The sequence below is a fragment of the Crinia signifera genome, chromosome 19 (genome assembly GCF_055691185.1).
Source record: "Crinia signifera chromosome 19, ASM5569118v1, whole genome shotgun sequence".
NCBI lineage: Eukaryota > Metazoa > Chordata > Amphibia > Anura > Myobatrachidae > Crinia > Crinia signifera.
In genome coordinates, this window is record NC_139226.1 from 58,967,123 (window position 1) to 58,990,317 (window position 23,195).

Below are 23,195 nucleotides of genomic sequence, written 5' to 3' on the forward strand. Positions count from 1 at the left end.
GGGACTGGTAGGATGGCACTGTATGGCAGCACTGCTGGCATCTCCCTCACAGCCCCAGGTGCAAACTCACATTCTCTTGCTCGTGCCATGCTGGGTGGTGAGGTGTCTTCCTCTGAGGTGCAGGGGGGTGATGAGCTATGCCTCTGACCATCCCCTCCATGTCTGCTTTCTTGGCTGCCTGTTTGCTGCAGCGGCTGCCCAGGCACATAATTACAGTCAGTCACTCTTGCAGGGGACTCACAGTAGCGCTGCACCCCAGCCTCTACTCCCTGCTCTGGCACCCCGGTCCCTGGTCACTCCCCGGTCACGTACCTGCCTTTTGACTTCAGATCCTCCTGGCTCTGATGGCTAGGTGGGAACAGTCCTGGATAATCCTCCTGGGGTGGTAGGGTGGCAGAGCACACACCAGACACATTTCCTTCCATCTCCCCCTGCTGAATATGCTGGGGATCCTGGGGCAAGATGCCCTCATTCGCTGGGCCACTGGTGGTCATGTAGGGGAGAAGTACTGCCCCCTCTGCTGGGGCACAATCATTGCAGACCCCCTGGCCACTAGTTTCAAAGTCTCCATCTCCCACATCTGCAAAAGGGAAGATGTACTGCCATTCTTCCTGGGGTGCCATTTTTGTGCGCACCCCCATCCTTTGGCTAGCTGCTTGGAGCAGTGGCTGACCACTGCTTTGTACCTCCTGTGGCAAGGACTCAGCCATCACAGTCCCAGCCTCCGAGATCTGCTCTGCTCTGGGGCTATTATCTGGGGCAGCCCCTGCCCTGTATACTGGCACTGCTCCATCTATCACGGGCTCCATGTGCACCAGTCCGTCATCACCATGTGGGGCCACAGTGCCCAGCTCCGCCACACTACTTGACACAATGCAGGGGGAATAAATATCCTTTTCCCGATATCCATCTGCCACAATCACAGTCCATGATGTTAGGGTTTCTTTAGAGTCCGGGGTCCCTGGTGCGATATCACAGGGACACTCCACAGCTAGTTCCTCATTTCCCAACTCACTGAATGGGAACAGTTCTGTGATTTCTCCCTGTGTCAGTGGGGAATCTAGTTCTGCAGCTCTCTGAGGATGCATGAGCCGCAGCAGCCGCTGTTCCTCTGCCTCCCCCTGCTGACACTGGTCCAGCCACTCTGGGGAATCCAGCTGCCCTTGTGCCAGGGCGACCCTCTCTGCATTCTCATAACAGTGCAGGAGACACTGCAACTGCTCCTGGACACTTCTCAGTTCTCCTGGACACAGCACACAGTTCTTATACACGCTGAATGCATGTAGTGGGTCCTCTTGTTGCTCGTACACCCATCGGATAAAAGCGCAGTGTGAGCGGCCTGCATCGTAGCCTCCATTCTGCAGTTAGGTCCTCCAGACTCATTCTTGCTAATGGATATCCCGATTCTGCATGCCACAGTTCCTCTGCCTCCCCACCTGGGATCTTGGTAGTGGACCCCTCGGTCATCCACCCAGGTGGCACCATCAACTCCTCCTCCCTTTGGGTTCTCTTCGCGGGCTCCTTCCCAGGAACCAATTTACCCAGTGCTGGCATGCTGGCCTCAGCGATCCGGCTTCTATGTATTAACTGATGCGTGGCGTTACTTACTTCTGTGACAAAAGCCTTCCACGCCACAGTATGTAGCAGGTTTCCTGCAGCAGCCTCAAATACATACTGCTCAAATTCATCTGTCAGGTAAGCTGCTTTCTCCTCTGTAGTAGCTCCTGTCCATACATTAATCCACTGACATGCTGCTTCCCAATCCTCCCAGAGGGGCTGCATCCTTTCGGATGGACTGCTCAGGTCCCATTCCTCAGCCAGACGCCTCCACGACGATTCCTTATCTATGAGCCTCACTGCTCTGGGTGACTTGGAGCACCTCTTGCCTCTCTTTAGACCTTTCTGTCCTTTTCCTGGAGCCATTCTCCACACAGGCTGCAATTGTAGAGCTTGGTCAGCGTCACTTGCTGGACCCCCTTACGTCAGCTTCCGTTTCTGGGCCACGGCACACTCCACCATTCCCTTGCTTGCAGGGAAAGTCCCCCTGGACAAGCGGGCACAAGCGAAATTTTTCCCTCGCTTAATGCCCTAACACACAATCCTTTTTCTTCTCCCTGGCATCCCTGTTAGGAACTATGGTTAACAGGTCCCTCATACATAAGCTAATACTGGCCAATTACTGGCTATTGTGTATCCAGAACCTGGTCGCATCATGATACGAGCCCCTAGCTCTCCCTCCTTTGGGTGTGCGACCCCACCGCTTGCCACCAATTATGAGGATCCCGGGACTTATGCCTCTTGCATAGCCCCCCCCCCCCCCCCCCCGGGGTCCTTCCAGGTTCCACTGATCGAACAGGAATACCCAATAGCAACGGTACAAAAGTGTTACCTTTATTTTACACACGGGTTATACATGTAAAATCAGCAATTACAGTCTATATACAATATATACAGAAAGGCCATCACTATTAGTCACGTTATCAGAACTTACCACGTTACCTTCAGATTAGCTCAGATGGGCAGGACACGCCAGTCCACAACTCCCAGCGCTTTTATTTGAAAAAACTTTATTAAAAAAAACGGAAATGGTCATAAAAATGGTAGGAACCTCATGGAGAGACCTATATAGGTAAAATTGAAGGTATACGGTGCTTATAAAAATAGAAAGAATGAAAGAGAAAAAAAGGGGAAAAAAAGAAATGATTGTGAAAAAGGAGGAATTATATTTATAAATAGTATAATAATTAGTGGATGGAAAAAAATGATATTAAAGATAAATGAAAATTATAAAAATATTTATAAAAATGCATTAAGCTCAAAATCAATATTTAATCCTTTTGGCATCAGGGTTTGCATAGCATATATCCACTTTGTTTCGGTTTGTTTGAGTGTTTTGATAAAATCGCCCCCTCTCCAATCTTGGTTGATTTTCTTTATGCCGATGCAGTTTAGACCTGAGGGGTTTTTATTATGCACTTGTAGGAAATGGTTGGATAAGCTGTGGGTGGTCAGTCCTTTTTTTATATTATAAATATGTTCCGAGAACCTGATTTTTAACTGTCTTTTGGTTTGCCCAATATATTGTTTTCCACATGGGCAGCTTAGAAGATATATTGCGCCTTCTGACTCGCATGAGATATATTCTTTTATATTATATTCTTTTTTGGTGACATTGGATGCAAACTTTGTGATGGGTTTGGTAGAAATGCTGTTTTGATTTTTGCAAGCTTTACAGTTGAGGCAATGGTGAAAGCCTTTTGTAAGTAGGTTTTTTTGTTGTATATTTGGTTTGATAAAGCTGGAAACAAGTTCTTGTCGTAGATTTCTTGCTTTTTTGTAAATGATTTTTGGTTTTTCAGTCAATAAGGGTTTTAGATCTTCATCTAAAAGGAGAATTGGCCAATTTTTTCTCAGAATGTTTTCAAATAAATGATGATTACTGTTGAACTGGGTGATAAATGTAAGGTTTTCATTGGTGATGGGCTTTTTGTTTTGGTATTTGATTGTATCTTGACGGGGGAGATCTGTGATGATTGTCAGTTGGTCTCGCAATGTTTTTTCATTATAGCCTTTTTGTAAGAAGTTTTGAGTCATCTTTTCACTTTGTTCCAGAAAGGTGTTTTTGTTGGTGCAAGGTTCAAGTGAAGAGGAGTATTTTTTGGACCATCTTCAAGGAATAAAAAAACCACCAGACACAACCCCAAAAAACAAAAGACAAAGGAACCTGAAAGAAAAAGAAAAAGAGGCTGTAGAGGCGGGTCCAAAAAGAATATAAAAAAGATTGAAGATGGCAGAACAACGATTTTCAATCTCAGCAAGAAAGAGCTTAACAAAGACGAGTTATCACTATTACAAAAAGGTCTCAAATTTGCACCTGATTCCAGTACTGAAAAATTCAATTTATATATAGACACTCATAAATTCATTCGAAAATTAAATCTGAAGAAATTTTTCTCCAAACGAACACCAACAGCTACAGAACCATTTGTCAACCAAGAACACACCGCCTTCAAACCACAATCAACTTTCAACCCTTCTTTTTGTAAAGGACCACACATCGAAACATTTCAAAAAGCAATAGAAAGAGATATAGATAACATTCCAGCTCAACCAAAAAAGAAAATCAATCTATCCGCGGGAGAAAGAACAGCTCTAAGATCACTAAAAGATGACGAAACCATAATAATAAAGCCAGCGGACAAAGGATCCGTCTGGATCCGTTTTTTGGATGAACCAGGAAGCCCCCCAGACGGAGACAGAGACCTAGAGCAAGCCGCCCGCCAGTGCCGCTACAAGCGCAAGGCAGAAGCCGGTAGGTGACGTCACTTGCAAACTCCGGAACTCCGGCAGAACTGTACTCAGCCTGCGTCTTGCGGCAGTACACAATTTAGTGCAGGGTAAGCCAGACTCATACTCTCTCCTATTACTGGACTGCTTCTATAAACTCCAAGAAGGAGTGTAAACATTTAATTTGGTCGCGTTTATTGTTTTATTTATATTTATTTTTATTTTTATTATTTTATTTTTATATTTATTTTTACTTTATTTTATATTTATTATTTTTATTCTTATACATTTATTTTAGTTTGATTTATATTATTTTATTTCGATATATATTTTTATTTTTATTAATTATTTTTATTTTTATTTTGTATTTTATTTTATTTTAGTTTACTTTATTTTCATTTTTTTCTGGCTTTATTTACCTTTATTTCCACCCACTCTTCTTACTGCTCCTATCAGTATACCTGCCCTTGTACTCCTACTACGGTACCCGCCCACCCTCATCCCTCCAGCGCTTGTAAAAAAACCCTATTATTTAAGTACATTAGTAACCAATATAACGTAAGATAAAAACAATGAATAAAAAAGGGGAAGAGAAAACAGAAAATGAGATGAGGAGGGGTAAAGGCTACAGGAATGCCACTATGTCCACGCCTTCATTTAATCCACTCGGTGTAAGGGAATTTAAGGAGTAGATCCAGAAGCTTTCCTTCTTAATTAGTTCTTGGCCCCTATTCCCTCCTCTGGGATTCGCTGGTACACGCTCCAGAATAGTAAATTTAAAATTCTCTTTGGTAACTGAGGAATTGTGTTTCTCCAAATAATGCCTAGGGAGGCTGTGTACCTTGACTTTGTTCCTGAAATTACGCATATGTTCTTGTATCCTCAATTTAATCTGTCTAATAGTCTTCCCGACATAAATTAAATTGCAACTACAGGTAATCTTGTAGACCACATGATCAGAATTGCAGGTCACTGCATCTTTAATTCTGTACTCCATTCTCCATCATGTGGTGAAAGGGAGCATTCTCCAAAAAGGGGCAACAGATACACTTGTTGCACGGTAGAGTTCCAGGTTTTTTGGTTAAAAAATGAACTCCTTTTGGAATGGATGGAGATTGAGGTTTCATTCTGCTCGGTGCCAGAATCGATTTTAGATTCCTGGCCCGGCGGAAGACCAGGTTCAGCCTGGGAGGTAGATGTTGACTGAGAATAGGATCTCGTAAAAGAATAGACCAGTGCTTCTCCAGCACCTTTTTGATTTGGTAATTTTCGCAATTAAATTGCGTTACAAATGGTCTGCTTTTAAATTCTTTTGGGGTCTTCTCGGATTTAGATAGTAGCTCATCTCTTCCATGCGAAAAGGCTTTCGATCTGGCTTCTTCTATAAACTCTACTTTATAGCCCCTTTCTACAAAACGATCAAATAGAAGCTGTGATTGGGACTGAAGCTCACTATCATCACTGCAATTACGCCTTTTTCTCAAAAATTGTGCATATGGCACACTGTTCTTCCATGCTGGGAAATGGCAGCTCGTCGCTGGGATAAAGCTGTTGGCATCCACAGACTTAAAATGCGTGCGGGTAGTGATTTCATTACCAGGTGTTCCCTCCAATTCCAAATCCAAAAAATCGATCTTAGTAGGGTTGGACTTGAAAGTGAATTTAAGGTTGAGGTCGTTGTTATGGATATGTGACATGAAATCAGCAATGCTAGACTCATCTCCATGCCAGATCAAGAGCAGATCGTCTATGTATCTCCTATATAGAATTATATTGGTTTCAAACCGAGACCCATAGACGAACTGCTCTTCCCAGGCCTGCATATGGAGGTTCGCATATGCTGGGGCGAACTTCGTCCCCATAGCCGTGCCTTGTTGTTGAATGTAGAATTCATCATTAAATTCAAACAGGTTATGGGACGAGATGAATTTCATGCTGTTGACGAGAAAAGCTATTTCTAAGTCTGACTTCTCTGGATCACTTCGGAGAATTCTCTCAACCGACTCCACCCCCTTGTTGTGAGGGATTGAGGAGTAGAGGCCTTGCACGTCTATGGTTAGCCAGCAGTAATCCATAGACCAGATTTTGGTACTTGTTTCCTAGAACGGCCACAACGATTTAGATCGTTGTGGTCGTAAGATAAAAAATCGGATCGATCGCATCGCATGCGATTTGGTCGCATACGATGCGACCGATCCGATCGACCGATTTTTCACCCGATTTTTTTTTTTTTTTCACCAGATTTGTTTAAATTGCCCCCCCAAATGTTAATAAGTGTGCTAGACCCCACGATAGACGTGAACCCGAAGCGTGGCGAGCGCAGCGAGCCCGCGAGGGGCGGCGGTGCGCGTCCTCCGACCTTTTCATTCCCCTACTATCCACTAGGGCGTGGAGTGAGAATATAATAGTGTGGCGAGCGCAGCGAGCCACCGAGCCCGAAGCGTGGCGAGCGCAGCGAGCCCCGCGAGGGGACGCGTCTAACTTCACAGGTATACGCGTCCCCTCGCGGGGCTCGCTGCGCTCGCCACGCTTCGGGCTCGGTGGCTCGCTGCGCTCGCCACACTATTATATTCTCACTCCACGCCCTAGTGGATAGTAGGGGAATGAAAAGGTCGGAGGACGCGCACCGCCGCCCCTCGCGGGCTCGCTGCGCTCGCCACGCTTCGGGTTCACGTCTATCGTGGGGTCATGGCGGGCACATAAAAAATGTGAAATGGGTCATATTGGCCCATTTCACCTTTTTTATCATTTTTCCCTATGTGAGATGGACTTAATCAAGTCCATCTCATCTTGTGCCATTATAATGGCACAAGACCGACCGATTTCAATGTTAAAAGATTTTTTAACATTGAAGTCTATGGAAAAATCGGGTCAATCGGTCGGTCGCATCGCGGCCGATTTTAATTGGTCGCGACCGACCGATTGACCCGATTTCTGTCAATCAAAGTGAAAAAATTGTAAAAAATCGGCCACATCGTGAGGATCGTGTCCCTTAATTAAGAGCCACGATCACTCACGATTGTGGCCGTTCTAGGAAACAAGTACCCAGATTTTTCCTTTGAGTAACTGTAGAACTGAGGAAGTGTCCTTCAAGTGGGAGACATTTTGTATTACATACGGTTGCAACTTCAGGTCGAGGAAATGGGAAAGATTAGCACGTAATGAATTTACCCCCGCAATTATGGGGCGCCCTGGTGGTAGGTCCTTATCCTTATGGACCTTTGGAATGTGATAAAAGATGGGGAGGACAGGGAACTTCACATTGATGTAATCATATTCCTCCTTGCATAAAACACCATCCTTTAGGCCAGAAAGCAAGAGTAGCTTCAACTCACCCTGAAACACCAAGGTTGGATCTTCGGAAATTTTCCTATAGGTGGACTCATCGCTCAAGATTTTATTTGCCTCTGTGAGGTAATAAGCTTTATCCTGGAGAACGACGGCCCCACCTATATATATATATATATATATATATATATATATATAAAAAACGATGGGTACATCCCGGCAGTTCAATTGCTAATATAGCTTGCCTGTTGCCTTCTGAAAAGCCAGCTGACTTCACAGCTGCAATACACAATTTCATACTCGGCGGCACTCTTGCACGTCTTGAGCTCAAGAGGTCTACCTTGTAATCTTTTGTCATGTGAAGTCCTGAGTGCCGCCGAGTATTGGATTGTATATTTATATTTATATATCTCTTATATATTTAGCCAGATCTGTCACTCATCCCCTGTGTATAAAACATTCCCGCCCAGCGGAATACACAAACCCGCCCCCCCCCCCCAGGGAAAAGATCAGTGTTCTATGTGTATAACGTTCCCGCCCAGCGGGATACACAAACCCGCCCCCCCTAAGGAAAAGACCAATGTTCTACACACCCCACCCCCTTGACATCAGTACAGTACATGCCCACCATCCAACGTTACTCCCGCACCCCCCCCCCTCTGCAAGCACACACACCTCCCGGACCCATGTGACCTCCTTCCTGCGATTCGCAGGACCCCCATGCCCCCTCCCGCGATTCGCGCCCCCCACCGCGATTTGCAGACCCAAGCCTCCTCCCGCGATTCACGCCCCCCTCCCGTGATTCACGTCACCCCCAGTGGACCCCCTCCCTCGATTTGCACCCCCTCGCGATTCATGGCTCCCCCGCGCCCCCCTCCCGCGATTTGCGAACCCCCTCTTCCTCCCACGACGATCCCCCCTGTGATTTGTGGACCCCCTCCAGTGATTCACGGACCCCCACGCCCCCCTCTCGCGATTCGTGACCCCCGCCCCCTGTGATTCACACCCCCTCCCGTGCCCTCTCCCGCATTTTGCAGACCCCCTCCTGCGATTCGCGCCCCCCCGCGCGATTCACGCCTCCCCCCTCCCATCACCCCCAGCAGACCCCCTCCCGTGATTTGCGCCCCCCCCACGATTCATGGCACCCCCGCGGCCCCCTCCTGCGATTTGCTGTGCCCCCTCCCGCGATTTGCGAACCCCCTCCCGCGATTCTAGCCCCCCCTGAGCCCCCCCTCCTGCAATTCGCATCCCCCCGATTTGCAGACCCCCGCCCACTCGCGCGATTCACGGCACCCCCCGCGCCCCCCCTCCCGTAATTCAGGAACCCCCGCGGCACCTCCCGTGCCCCCCTCCCGCGATTCGCGACCCCCGCGATTCCCCCCCTCCCGCGATTTGCAGACCCCCTCCCGCGATTCGCAACCCCCCCTCCCACGATTCATGCCTCCCCCCTCCCGCGATTCATGACTCCTCACGCCCCCCTCCCGCGAATCTCAAAGAGAGAGAATTTGGCCTTTTTTCACACTGTTTAACATTACATTTATTCACTGGTATTATTCCTCTTTCCCTGCAAAGATTGCTTTGTAGTCCTTTTATGTTGATTTTGGCAGATAAGCAAACAAGTGATTTCATGCATTGTAGATGTACACTAACCTACTCAACTTTCTGAATCACTCATCTTTAAAAAAGTCATTTTACAGTAGAATCACCCTATTCATGTAAGCTCTCACAAGCAGGGCCCTCTCTCCTCATGTGCTTTTCTTAGAATAGATATCTGCCACCCTGATAATTGCGTCAGTGTCCTGTCCCGATGGAATGATCTGTATTTACTATGTACTTGTGTAAACCTAGTGGTAAGGCTATGCGTTGTTTCTCTCCACAGAAGATCACAGAAAGGTTTAGAACTTCTTTATTACAATTTGGTTCTCTTTTACCAATTAACAAATAATATTTCAGAACAGTAGCTATACACAGAAGCAATTCTTGGCATTAGATAAACAATACAGTACACGAGTTGTTTTTATTAGACCGGAACATGTATTCTTTCTCCGTAAATCTCCTTCAGCCAAAGTTTCCTCAATTAAACAAACATAACACCTTACCGTATTTACTGAAACCAAGAAATGCAATTAGTACAGACGTTAAGTGGCAATAAACAAGGTTCCTATAAACGGATATTGCAATTAACTTAAATCGAGCATTTCATTTACCGTGAACGTTAAATAAGTGCAGTAAGGCTATTGCCACTCTATTATTGCGCAATAATATTTTAACTCACTCTATCTCTACCAAGGTTTACACTCTAAGATTAACAAGCGCTTGTTCTTTTTTTTAGGTGATCACCCAATAACCTGAGTCCCACAAGTCTGCATGCGATAGAAAGGGATCCTTTTATCTTCTGTCACTGGTAAGTATATAAGTAGTTCTTTTATGAACCAGCTACGTTTAACTGTAGGGTGTAGAAATTAGAGTGCTGTAGGTATACCGGCACGGTAATCACAGATGATCCTGCGGGGCGTCCCCTGGCTGGGGCCGGGTTTAGCCCGTTAGCACTCTTCCAGATCGTTATACAAAATAACTTAGTCCCTCACTGCACAGCTGTCCATATGACTATCTGTTTCCACTGGTCACAGGCTACTATTAATACAATCTGTCTATGGAGAGCAAGCCCGGTGACAGGAGAAGCTATTTTCCTTGTAATGCTATAGCTTTTTGGTTACCGTGGATACGGCTTCTAGTTGCTGGCTCCTTGCATACAAGATTACTAGTATTCCCTCTGCTTAGAAATCTCAGGCACCAATGTCTTAAGTACTCTAGCTTTCTCTATCTAGCTTCCCCAGGCCAAAGTAGCCGGGTTTGGCTATTCCTTTCTCCAAGTTGAAATGACTTGAGCTATAGTTCTGCAGTACAGAGGCTCCCTGGATGAGCCTGACTCAGGAATGTGTCCCTTGGCTGCTGAGCCGGGTTTAACACCCCTAATCCTTGCATTTACTACTCAATAGACCGGGAGGTTAATGGGCTGACCCGCAGTTTATGTGGAGTCTTTAGTGCTTTTGTAACTGACTGCACTGGCTGAAGGTGCTAACACTGGGTGCAGACTGGCAGGCAGCTTATGTGTAGTCTTTAGTGCTTTATTTAACAGTACACTGAGCTGTCACTACTGTACCAGCTGGGCTGCCTGAACTCCTACGCAATGACTCCTCCCTATAGGGGCGTGTGGGTGCAGTGTTTCATTCACTCACCACCTTCCCGTTGGTCTCCACCTCTGGCCCGTCAGTCACCGCTCCATGGATGACGCTGCCCGCTCCAGCCTTCAGCTTTCTATGCCGCCCCCCTCCTGACGCGGCCCTCCTGACGCAAACTGCCCACCTCCAGGAAACTAAGTGCGGGGACCACGGAAGAAGTCGCCGGAGCTCCGCCGCCTGTCAGCACCGGGTTTCCACCCAGCCAGCACCGCACACAAGCCTCTCTTCTCACACCGGACCCCTCGGGTAAGAGCTGACACTTTCCATAGCACCGCTGTCTGCGTCTATGCTGCGTAGCTCTGCTTACAATTAACTCCTGAGGGAAAACTGCGCCACACGCCTCAACGGCTGTCTCTTATATAACACACTTCCTCCTCGCGCTCCGTTACCCGCTCACCGCGCAAGCCTGCAAACTTTATTGATCTAGGTGTTCACCAGACCTCTGTTAACCCCTTGGAATGGGGCATTTGGCGGGCTTCTCTGAATGGCTCAGTCTATCTTCCGATGAAAGTCTCTAATGCCTTCTGTGAAGGCACAGTGTGTATATATATATCCAAATTTCTAACACATGTACCAGGTTCCCCCATGGGGATAACACAGATTCAAAATAACTTGGAGTACACTATATTAGGATCAGGGCAGCCGAGAGGGGGGGGGGAGCGGGTACTAATTACCCGGGCCCAGGCTTGCTGGAGGGGCCCCACAGGGGCCCTGGTCCGACCCCTCCGTCCCTCCCGGGAAGCAACAGCAGCACAAACTTCTACAGCATGTGCTGTGCTGACAGCAGGCTCAGCATGAGTGTCTCACTGACAGCATAAGAGGTCATGCTGAGCCTGCTGTCAGCACAGCACATGCTGTAGGTGTGTGCTGCTGCTGAGATTACAGTTTTTAGAGTTTTCTTTCAACCTCCTCTAAACATTTTTGGGGTGTGGCCTAAGTGCGGGAAGTGACCACACACCCCACTTAGGCCACTCCCCCAACATTTTTTTTTACCGGGGCCCAGAATTCCTCCCGGCTGCCCTGATTAGGATAAGTAGCATGACATCACATGCTTGTCATGCACTGTATCCATATGCTGCATAACCTTTCAATGTCCCCCTATGGGGATTAGCTACACACTAAACCTTCAGTATTCCCTATGAGGCATTAAACATATGACCTCATAGGTCAATAGATACTATATACATGGCAACATGGGTATTACACTTGTCCTAAATCACATTGTACTTTAATATGTCATTTTCTTGTTTTTCCCTTATCTATGTATTGTCATGCGCTGCGGAACCCTTGTGGCACCATATAAATAAACAATAATAATAATAATAATAATAGTTAATCGAGTTTTTCACATGCAATTTATACAGAAAGTTTTGTTTTCTTGACCCGCAGAAGTACAAGGAAGGATAATTTGTAGACAGCAGTGCAACAGCACCACCTTGTGAGCAATGTATACTATACAGATGGCGCCGGCCTTATTATTGCCGCCTATGGCGATGTTTCCGACACACGCCATGGCGCATACATGTAGCGAATCGCCGTGGCGCTTCACGACGAGTGCAATATCACAGACCAACCACCAGATGTCACTTTTAAAAACCTCATTTGCGCATGCGTAAGATTTGTGCTTCAGCGCGTGCATGATGCGCAGGAATTACATGAACTTTATTATACGATGAGCACCTCTCTAATGCCGCTGGCACGAGCGTGATCCAGTCTCTTCAGCCGAGAGTGCATCATGCTGATGCGGACAGAGAGTGTCGTACATGTACGTCATGGCCGGGAGGTACTTCCCGACACATGACGTACATGTACGTCATGGCTTCTAACTGTCACTGCGTCTATAGACGCAGTGACAGTTAGGAGATGTAGCCGCACAGACGCTAATGCGTAACATCAAACACCGTACTGTAGTTCTAAAGGTTGTACGACACGGACGCTATGCGTCTCAGTATACAGTACATATTGGAAACTTGGTCACAATATGGTTTTGCAGCATTACATTCACAGTATTGTGCGGTAAGTTACTGATGGGTAGATTTACAGTATGAAGCAGTGATAAGGGAGAAGTGGAAAATGCCGTCCAATCAGCTCCTGACTGTTAAGCTACAGGCTGGGTGTAGAATCAGTCATGGTAGTATAGTAGTCATTACACTGTACAGTTCTTGGCTGTAGTGTAGTGGTTATCTGCATGGTGTTTCACGCCGGAGACCCGTGTTCGATTACGGCGTTAAACCTTTAATATTATAGTATCAAATTTTACAGTTTTAACTAAGATATAATTATTGACAATATACTGTGTGATTAAAATATAATTATTTATATTTACAGTATAGTATTACATTTTACAGTATATTGTATAAGTAATTTATTACAGTATATAAAAACTACTGATAAACTACTGATAAACTACTGTACCCACTACTCAGCGGCGGGCGCACAGAATGGGACGCTGTTCCGCACAGGACGCACGGCGCATAGGACGCACGGCGCATAGCACGCACGGCGCATAGGACGCACGGCGCACACGCTAATGCAGTATACTGTAGGCGCCATTATCAGTATCGCTAGTACTGTACCTGGACCTGTTCAGTATGTCGGACACTGGCAGAGTCAGGAGGGCAAGGCCCTTTGGCAGAGGGGAGCTCCTCACCCTGGTGGCTTGGCGGGACAGGCTCCTGGTCTGTAATCGGGAGATTGTGGAGGCCTACCAGGGGGCCCGTCAAGCCATCAGGGTGAGGTTCCATAGAGACAGGCCAGTTAGGAGCCTCCAGAGGAGATGGTCCGACCTGGTCCGTCGGGACCCTCAACTGCTGGACTCCCTCAGGCAAAGTAAGTACTGTACATACTGTACCTGTACAATGTTGAGTGCTATTGTATACAGTATTTTTTTACTTGTTGCCATGGGGGATTTTACAGTATACTGTACCTGTATTTTTTTTTAATGTGCTGATTGCTGTACAACTGTTCAGGTAGATTTTACAGAACTTGCTATTAGAATTAGAATTTAGAATTAGGGGGTGTGTCATTCTCCACCTGAAGGGTGTGTCTACAGTACTTCCATACAGTACACTACTGTACTGTACATGGAGATACTGTATTGTGTGTGGGGGGGGGCGCTGACCTGGACAGAGAGGTTTTTTGGACCGGGTCTGAGAGCGCCAGAGTCAGCTGTTCAGCAGTGGTATTGATACAGATTTGGGGGGAGCAGTATTAGACAGGTCCTTCTGAGCATTGTTCCGCTCTCCAACTCCAGGGCCTGGACCCCACTTCTTACATTCCCATTCCTGCAGCCACCAGACCTGGTTTCCAGCCCATGGTTGGGGTGATGTCAACATGTTAACCCCCGGAATCCATGGCAGATCATGTACTGTACAGTAAATTCTTTGCAATGAGCATGTTAATCCCTTCCAGAGTGTGCAACACCTGGAAGACCAGGTTCATCCCATGGCAACGAGCATGTTAACCCCCTAATATGCAATGAGCATTATAGTGTGTGTAGTAATGGGTAATGGACATTATGGAATGTGGTAAAATACTGTACATACTGTACTGTAATACAGTAGGTACTGTACAGTATTTTGGTGTACAGTATGGCATAATGTGTAGGACTAATGAGAGAGAGATGGAGATTGCTGCTACAGTACGGTGCAGTATTTCAGGGAGTCTCCTGCTGAAGAGGGAAGGCAACTACTGTATGCTGTACAGTACATGCTTGTTGCCATGGGTGATTTCCTACAGCATTGGTTTTCATGACATACTGTACAGTACTGTACAGTAAATTGTGGGCCCTTACAAACTTTTGATATGGTGCCTACAAATACTGTATCTGCAGTAATTACAGTATGCCTTACGCACTGTATTTCTTATTTTTCCAGGTATCAGCAGGATGACGCTGCGGGAGAGACAGCACCGCCACTGTAAGTACAGTACAGTATACTGTATACAGTACAGAGCGGAACATTGCATATTGACTTTCAAACATGTGGGATACTGTACAGGACCACAGCATTTCATCCCTCCTGGAATGGGTCATTTTGGCAGGTACTGTACTGTACTGTTATGTACTGCACAGTACAGTATGTACTGTAGTGTTGATACAGTACCTTAACACATTGTACTTTATAGTACAGTATGTTCGTGTTAGAGAATATACAGTACTGTACAGCACAGTAGTTTTTTTGTGTGCTTTTCCGCAGTCCCAGTGGATGTCGCAGCTCCAGAAAGCCTCCCTGCCGCCACCCAGGAGGAGAGGGCCACCTCTGCCCCCACCCAGCTGGAGGAGGAGTCTCTGAGCGCGGTTGGTAAGTATTGTACAGTATAACACCAGGGCTCTCACCATCTGTACCGGAAAAGTATTTTTGAACAGGCTCCAGCATGTACTGAGGCCCTTGTTCTTCTTCACTCTCTGACAAAATCCTTCTTGGATGGACAAACCCATGTGCACTGCAGGTGAGGCAGGTGTTACTGGACTTGCGCAGAGAGAATTACAGTATCTACTGTACAGTAGATTTGGGTGTGTCATTTTGCACTGCCTCGCCTGCTGTGCACATGGGTTTGTCCATCTACTGTGGGGAGGATTTTGTCAGAGAGTGAAGCAGAGTAAGGGCATCAGTTCCTGCTGGAGCCTGTTCAAAAATACCCCTGCTTGCACGATACACCCTCTTTATTTTGTCCTTTTTTTTTTTTGACATTTGCAGCTCCAGAAAGCCTCCCTGCCGCCACCCAGGAGGAGAGGGCCACCTCTGCCCCCACCCAGCTGGAGGAGGAGTCTCTGAGCGCGGTTGGTAAGTATTGTACAGTATAACACCAGGGCTCTCACCATCTGTACCGGAAAAGTATTTTTGAACAGGCTCCAGCATGTACTGAGGCCCTTGTTCTTCTTCACTCTCTGACAAAATCCTTCTTGGATGGACAAACCCATGTGCACTGCAGGTGAGGCAGGTGTTACTGGACTTGCGCAGAGAGAATTACAGTATCTACTGTACAGTAGATTTGGGTGTGTCATTTTGCACTGCCTCGCCTGCTGTGCACATGGGTTTGTCCATCTACTGTGGGGAGGATTTTGTCAGAGAGTGAAGCAGAGTAAGGGCATCAGTTCCTGCTGGAGCCTGTTCAAAAATACCCCTGCTTGCACGATACACCCTCTTTATTTTGTCCTTTTTTTTTTTTGACATTTGCAGCTCCAGAAAGCCTCCCTGCCGCCACCCAGGAGGAGAGGGCCACCTCTGCCCCCACCCAGCTGGAGGAGGAGTCTCTGAGCGCGGTTGGTAAGTATTGTACTGTATAACACCAGGGCTCTCACCATCTGTACCGGAAAAGTATTTTTGAACAGGCTCCAGCATGTACTGAGGCCCTTGTTCTTCTTCACTCTCTGACAAAATCCTTCTTGGATGGACAAACCCATGTGCACTGCAGGTGAGGCAGGTGTTACTGGACTTGCGCAGAGAGAATTACAGTATCTACTGTACAGTAGATTTGGGTGTGTCATTTTGCACTGCCTCGCCTGCTGTGCACATGGGTTTGTCCATCTACAGTACTGTGGGGAGGATTTTGTCAGAGAGTGAAGCAGAGTAAGGGCATCAGTTCCTGCTGGAGCCTGTTCAAAAATACCCCTGCTTGCACGATACACCCTCTTTATTTTGTCCTTTTTTTTTTTTGACATTTGCAGCTCCAGAAAGCCTCCCTGCCGCCACCCAGGAGGAGAGGGCCACCTCTGCCCCCACCCAGCTGGAGGAGGAGTCTCTGAGCGCGGTTGGTAAGTATTGTACTGTATAACACCAGGGCTCTCACCATCTGTACCGGAAAAGTATTTTTGAACAGGCTCCAGCATGTACTGAGGCCCTTGTTCTTCTTCACTCTCTGACAAAATCCTTCTTGGATGGACAAACCCATGTGCACTGCAGGTGAGGCAGGTGTTACTGGACTTGCGCAGAGAGAATTACAGTATCTACTGTACAGTAGATTTGGGTGTGTCATTTTGCACTGCCTCGCCTGCTGTGCACATGGGTTTGTCCATCTACAGTACTGTGGGGAGGATTTTGTCAGAGAGTGAAGCAGAGTAAGGGCATCAGTTCCTGCTGGAGCCTGTTCAAAAATACCCCTGCTTGCACGATACACCCTCTTTATTTTGTCCTTTTTTTTTTTTGACATTTGCAGCTCCAGAAAGCCTCCCTGCCGCCACCCAGGAGGAGAGGGCCACCTCTGCCCCCACCCAGCTGGAGGAGGAGTCTCTGAGCGCGGTTGGTAAGTATTGTACAGTATAACACCAGGGCTCTCACCATCTGTACCGGAAAAGTATTTTTGAACAGGCTCCAGCATGTACTGAGGCCCTTGTTCTTCTTCACTCTCTGACAAAATCCTTCTTGGATGGACAAACCCATGTGCACTGCAGGTGAGGCAGGTGTTACTGGACTTGCGCAGAGAGAATTACAGTATCTACTGTACAGTAGATTTGGGTGTGTCATTTTGCACTGCCTCGCCTGCTGTGCACATGGGTTTGTCCATCTACAGTACTGTGGGGAGGATTTTGTCAGAGAGTGAAGCAGAGTAAGGGCATCAGTTCCTGCTGGAGCCTGTTCAAAAATACCCCTGCTTGCACGATACACCCTCTTTATTTTGTCCTTTTTTTTTTTTGACATTTGCAGCTCCAGAAAGCCTCCCTGCCGCCACCCAGGAGGAGAGGGCCACCTCTGCCCCCACCCAGCTGGAGGAGGAGTCTCTGAGCGCGGTTGGTAAGTATTGTACTGTATAACACCAGGGCTCTCACCATCTGTACCGGAAAAGTATTTTTGAACAGGCTCCAGCATGTACTGAGGCCCTTGTTCTTCTTCACTCTCTGACAAAATCCTTCTTGGATGGACAAACCCATGTGCACTGCAGGTGAGGCAGGTGTTACTGGACTTGCGCAGAGAGAATTACAGTATCTACTGTACAGTAGATTTGGGTGTGTCATTTTGCACTGCCTCGCCTGCTGTGCACATGGGTTTGTCCATCTACAGTACTGTGGGGAGGATTTTGTCAGAGAGTGAAGCAGAGTAAGGGCATCAGTTCCTGCTGGAGCCTGTTCAAAAATACCCCTGCTTGCACGATACACCCTCTTTATTTTGTCCTTTTTTTTTTTGACATTTGCAGCTCCAGAAAGCCTCCCTGCCGCCACCCAGGAGGAGAGGGCCACCTCTGCCCCCACCCAGCTGGAGGAGGAGTCTCTGAGCGCGGTTGGTAAGTATTGTACAGTATAACACCAGGGCTCTCACCATCTGTACCGGAAAAGTATTTTTGAACAGGCTCCAGCATGTACTGAGGCCCTTGTTCTTCTTCACTCTCTGACAAAATCCTTCTTGGATGGACAAACCCATGTGCACTGCAGGTGAGGCAGGTGTTACTGGACTTGCGCAGAGAGAATTACAGTATCTACTGTACAGTAGATTTGGGTGTGTCATTTTGCACTGCCTCGCCTGCTGTGCACATGGGTTTGTCCATCTACTGTGGGGAGGATTTTGTCAGAGAGTGAAGCAGAGTAAGGGCATCAGTTCCTGCTGGAGCCTGTTCAAAAATACCCCTGCTTGCACGATACACCCTCTTTATTTTGTCCTTTTTTTTTTTGACATTTGCAGCTCCAGAAAGCCTCCCTGCCGCCACCCAGGAGGAGAGGGCCACCTCTGCCCCCACCCAGCTGGAGGAGGAGTCTCTGAGCGCGGTTGGTAAGTATTGTACAGTATAACACCAGGGCTCTCACCATCTGTACCGGAAAAGTATTTTTGAACAGGCTCCAGCATGTACTGAGGCCCTTGTTCTTCTTCACTCTCTGACAAAATCCTTCTTGGATGGACAAACCCATGTGCACTGCAGGTGAGGCAGGTGTTACTGGACTTGCGCAGAGAGAATTACAGTATCTACTGTACAGTAGATTTGGGTGTGTCATTTTGCACTGCCTCGCCTGCTGTGCACATGGGTTTGTCCATCTACTGTGGGGAGGATTTTGTCAGAGAGTGAAGCAGAGTAAGGGCATCAGTTCCTGCTGGAGCCTGTTCAAAAATACCCCTGCTTGCACGATACACCCTCTTTATTTTGTCCTTTTTTTTTTTGACCACGAACACTCATGACACATGGCCACACCCATACAGTATTTGGTAGAGCCCATGAGTACTGTACCACCAAGAAAAAAATTCTACCTGCACCACTGCTGTACAGTACCTTTTGTTTATTATTCTGTCCTGCACCTTGCTACTGAACTGTACCTTGTCCCCTCTGATTGTACTGTATGCCATATTATCCATCTGTTGTCAATAAAAGTATTTTACTGTACTGTACATGTGGATAACAAGTAGAAAAATGTTGATTCGGTGCAATGTACTGTACTGTAGACAGTCTGTTTTACTGTATTTGTGTGTCTTGCTGAACCCCCACCCCAAACAAATTAAAAAAAAAAAAAAATCTGTGTGTGATTTTTTTTTTTTTTCTATTCTGTACTGTACTGTACCTTGCTACCTTTTCCCCACTGATTGTACTGTATGCCATATCATCCATCTGCTGTCAATAAAAGTGTTTACTACAGTACAGTATTCAGTATTTGCAGTAGCATACAATAAGTTACTGTACAGTATCGTCTCACGCTGGAAAAAAGACAAGGATACATTGGAGTAACAATAAAATATTTATAAATACAGTATGAAAAAAAAAGAAACAACGCCAGAATAACAATTAAATTAAACGAACTAAAAATTGGAAAATGAAATCAATGAACTGGTGCATCAGCACCCGCACCGCCTCAAGCGCCCTGAGCCGCTGAGCCCTCTGTTGTTGTTCTGTGGTGGGGAAGTAAAATGTTAACGTTACTATAGTGTACTGTACGGTAAGTACTGTACTGTACTGTATTATTATTCTACAAAAGCAATCCCAACCACTGACATACTGTACTGTAACTGTACCTCTATAATTGGGGCCGGTACCCGGGCCAGGCCCCTGCGAGTCTGATCCTGGCCTGTGCTGGCTTATGCACAGTTGGTGTCTTGGGCCCCCATGGACGATTGGCACTGTAGTGGGAGAAAAAGTGAGCATTACAATACAGCATGTACAGAACCTGTTCCACTTAGTGGCCCTTCTTCACTTCAACGGTGGTGGTCGTACTGTACTGTACAGTATGCCATAAAATAAAGCATGCCATGCCAAAAGAAGAAGCTGGTGGGTGGGACAGGCTTTTCTATTGGAATTACTGTTCAGGACTGTGTCAGAGGCGGAACTCAGTTCCCTCTACCATTGGAAACCAGTTGCCCATCACTTTTACACCTCTGGTTACAGTGCAGTACTACAGTAATTCTTACCACTTTCATCGTCCTCCTCCTCATCTTCCTCCAGCTCCATGGCCTCCACCTCAATGATGTCTGAGTGGAGAAAGGAAAATACAGTAGTACAGGAAAAAAAACATCATTTGCCTACTTACAGGTACTGTACTGAACATGTACTGTACAGTACAACTCCATAGAAGAAGGTCCTAATGGTGTAGATTGAAATGTCTACACACCATCTCCAAGCGGGCACCACCCACCTACAGTAGTGTACTGTACAAACAGGCAAGGCCCAAAGTCTGCGTGACACCCAGCGCAGAGCCCCCCCAAAGTGAAGTCCTACACCAAAGGCATTGTCAGTTCCTCCAGAACCACCTGCACTTCCAACCACTTCAACAGCCAACCCCCACCTCCGCATCCCACAAAGCACCCCCTCCACCGGACCACTGTACTCACTGCCTGGCTCCTGGTCCTCCTGCTGCTCCACCTCATCCTCCTCTTCCTCCTCGGTGTCGAGTAGAACCGCCTCTTCTTCCCGGGTGTGGCCTAGTGATGCTGCATTAAAAAAAAAAAAAAAAACATTGTAAACGTACTGTACTGTACAGTAAATTCCCTTCTACTTTTAGAACTCCATAGAACGGTTGTGTCAAAGTCATGGCCCTCCAATTGTTGTGGAAGTACTGTACACATCCCACCCAGCATGCCATGCCACAGTTTTAACAATCCATCATACTGTACTGTATACAAAAAGTGGCATGCTGGGATGTGTACATATGTACTGTACAACCAGCAAAGGCCCAAAGGCTGCGTGACACTCAATGCAGTGCACCCCAAAGTGAATGCCTTCGCTGAACGGCATCTTCAATTATCTTACAACCCCCTCCCCTCCGTAATCGAACTCGGGCCTCCTGCTTGGATTGCCGCGCAGCTAACCACTAGACTACTGCACGGTCATGTAACCCGTGGCAGGAGGAGGAGGAGCAGCAGTTGTGATGGCAAAACCAGTACCCCTGCAGCCTCTGAGACGCCCCCCTGGCGAGAACCCCGAGGACGGCACGGCCCGCCCCTTCGTGGATTCTTTGCTCTGCAGGAGATGTTGAAGTGTAATGACCTGTATCAGCCGACCCCCTCCACCCCTGGGGGGAGGGGAGGAGGCGCTTGACTTCATTACTCCTTGCAAGAGACAATACAGTATTGCAGCGTGTGAAATAGGGCTTTCTTAAACCAGTCACCCCCGGCAAACCTCGCACTGGACGCTTCAACTCATACTGTAACTCTTGGTCCTCGCGGAGGTTCAGTCGCATTAGCGGCTAAATCTCCCGAGTGTACTATTTAGATTCGGCCGCAGATGCGCCTGAACCTCCGTGAAGTCTGGTCTGTCAGGACTCGGCTTGTGAATCCTTCAGTACACATTTAGTGGTCTACGCTAGCTTTATTGATTACTGTGCATTTATAAATAAATAAATGAATGAATGAATAAATAAATAAACATCAAAATTATCTTACAACCCCCTCCCCTCCGTAATCGAACTCGGGCCTCCTGCTTGGATTGCCGCGCAGCTAACCACTAGACTACTGCACGGTCATGTAACCCGTGGCAGGAGGAGGAGGAGCAGCAGTTGTGATGGCAAAACCAGTACCCCTGCAGCCTCTGAGACGCCCCCCTGGCGAGAACCCCGAGGACGGCACGGCCCGCCCCTTCGTGGATTCTTTGCTCTGCAGGAGATGTTGAAGTGTAATGACCTGTATTAGCCGACCCCCTCCACCCCTGGGGGGAGGGGAGGAGGCGCTTGACTTCATTACTCCTTGCAAGAGACAATACAGTATTGCAGCGTGTGAAATAGGGCTTTCTTAAACCAGTCACCCCCGGCAAACCTCGCACTGGACGCTTCAACTCATACTGTAACTCTTGGTCCTCGCGGAGGTTCAGTCGCATTAGCGGCTAAATCTCCCGAGTGTACTATCTAGATTCGGCCGCAGATGCGCCTGAACCTCCGTGAAGTCTGGTCTGTCAGGACTCGGCTTGTGAATCCTTCAGTACACATTTAGTGGTCTACGCTAGCTTTATTGATTACTGTGCATTTATAAATAAATAAATAAATAAATAAATAAATAAATAAATGAATAAATGAATAAATAAATAAATAAACATCAAAATTATCTTACAACCCCCTCCCCTCCGTAATCGAACTCGGGCCTCCTGCTTGGTTTGCCGCGCAGCTAACCACTAGACTACTGTACTGTCATGTAATCCGTGGCAGGATGTGATGGCAAAACCAGTACCCCTGCAGCCTCTGAGACGCCCCCCTTGCGAGAACCCCGAGGACGGCCCGCCAGCGTCTGATACCTGTAGTTCTTTCATGGATTGTCTGAGTTTGTCCTTTCATAGATTAGTGCTGTCATGTACTGTAGTACTGTACTTTATTTTAGCGCAAGTCGATACCGTCCAACTCTGGAAAGGCAGGAGGCACTTTGACTTCAGCGCCTCCTCCATTTGCTCACTTGTACTGTATTGTACGTTCACTAGTGTCTCATTTTAATTTACTTTACTGTACTGTACTTTATCATTTCCCACGAGCACCTCATCGTGCATGAGCGTCTAATCGCGCACGAGCTTCTCATACAGTATAGTAATACGGCGAATGGAGGAATCACTCCGACTGTATCTTGATGGAGCATTAGCCACCCAGTGGTGGCAGATTGTATTACATGGCGAGCAACCATGTCGCTTGGCGGACGCCAGCGCCATAAAAATATCGATGCGCCAGAACCTCCGCCATGGCGTCCAGGCGGCAATAATAAGGCCGGCGCCATCTGTATATTATTAACTTTATACTCATGCTGGGTGCAAACTAGATGATGTATCGTCACCAATATGGACGATATTGATATAGTTGATGATGTCGCGTATACTGTATATAATATTGTCCGGTGCGCGTGGCCATGGGTCATTAACAACCCCTTGTCATCTGTACAGGCTGCTCAATTTGACAATATCGGCAGTAACTGCATGTTTGGTGAGTGGGGCGGGTGACATCACTGACCAATATCGTAAACAATATGGGTGAGTGTGTATGGTCAATATGGTTCTCCA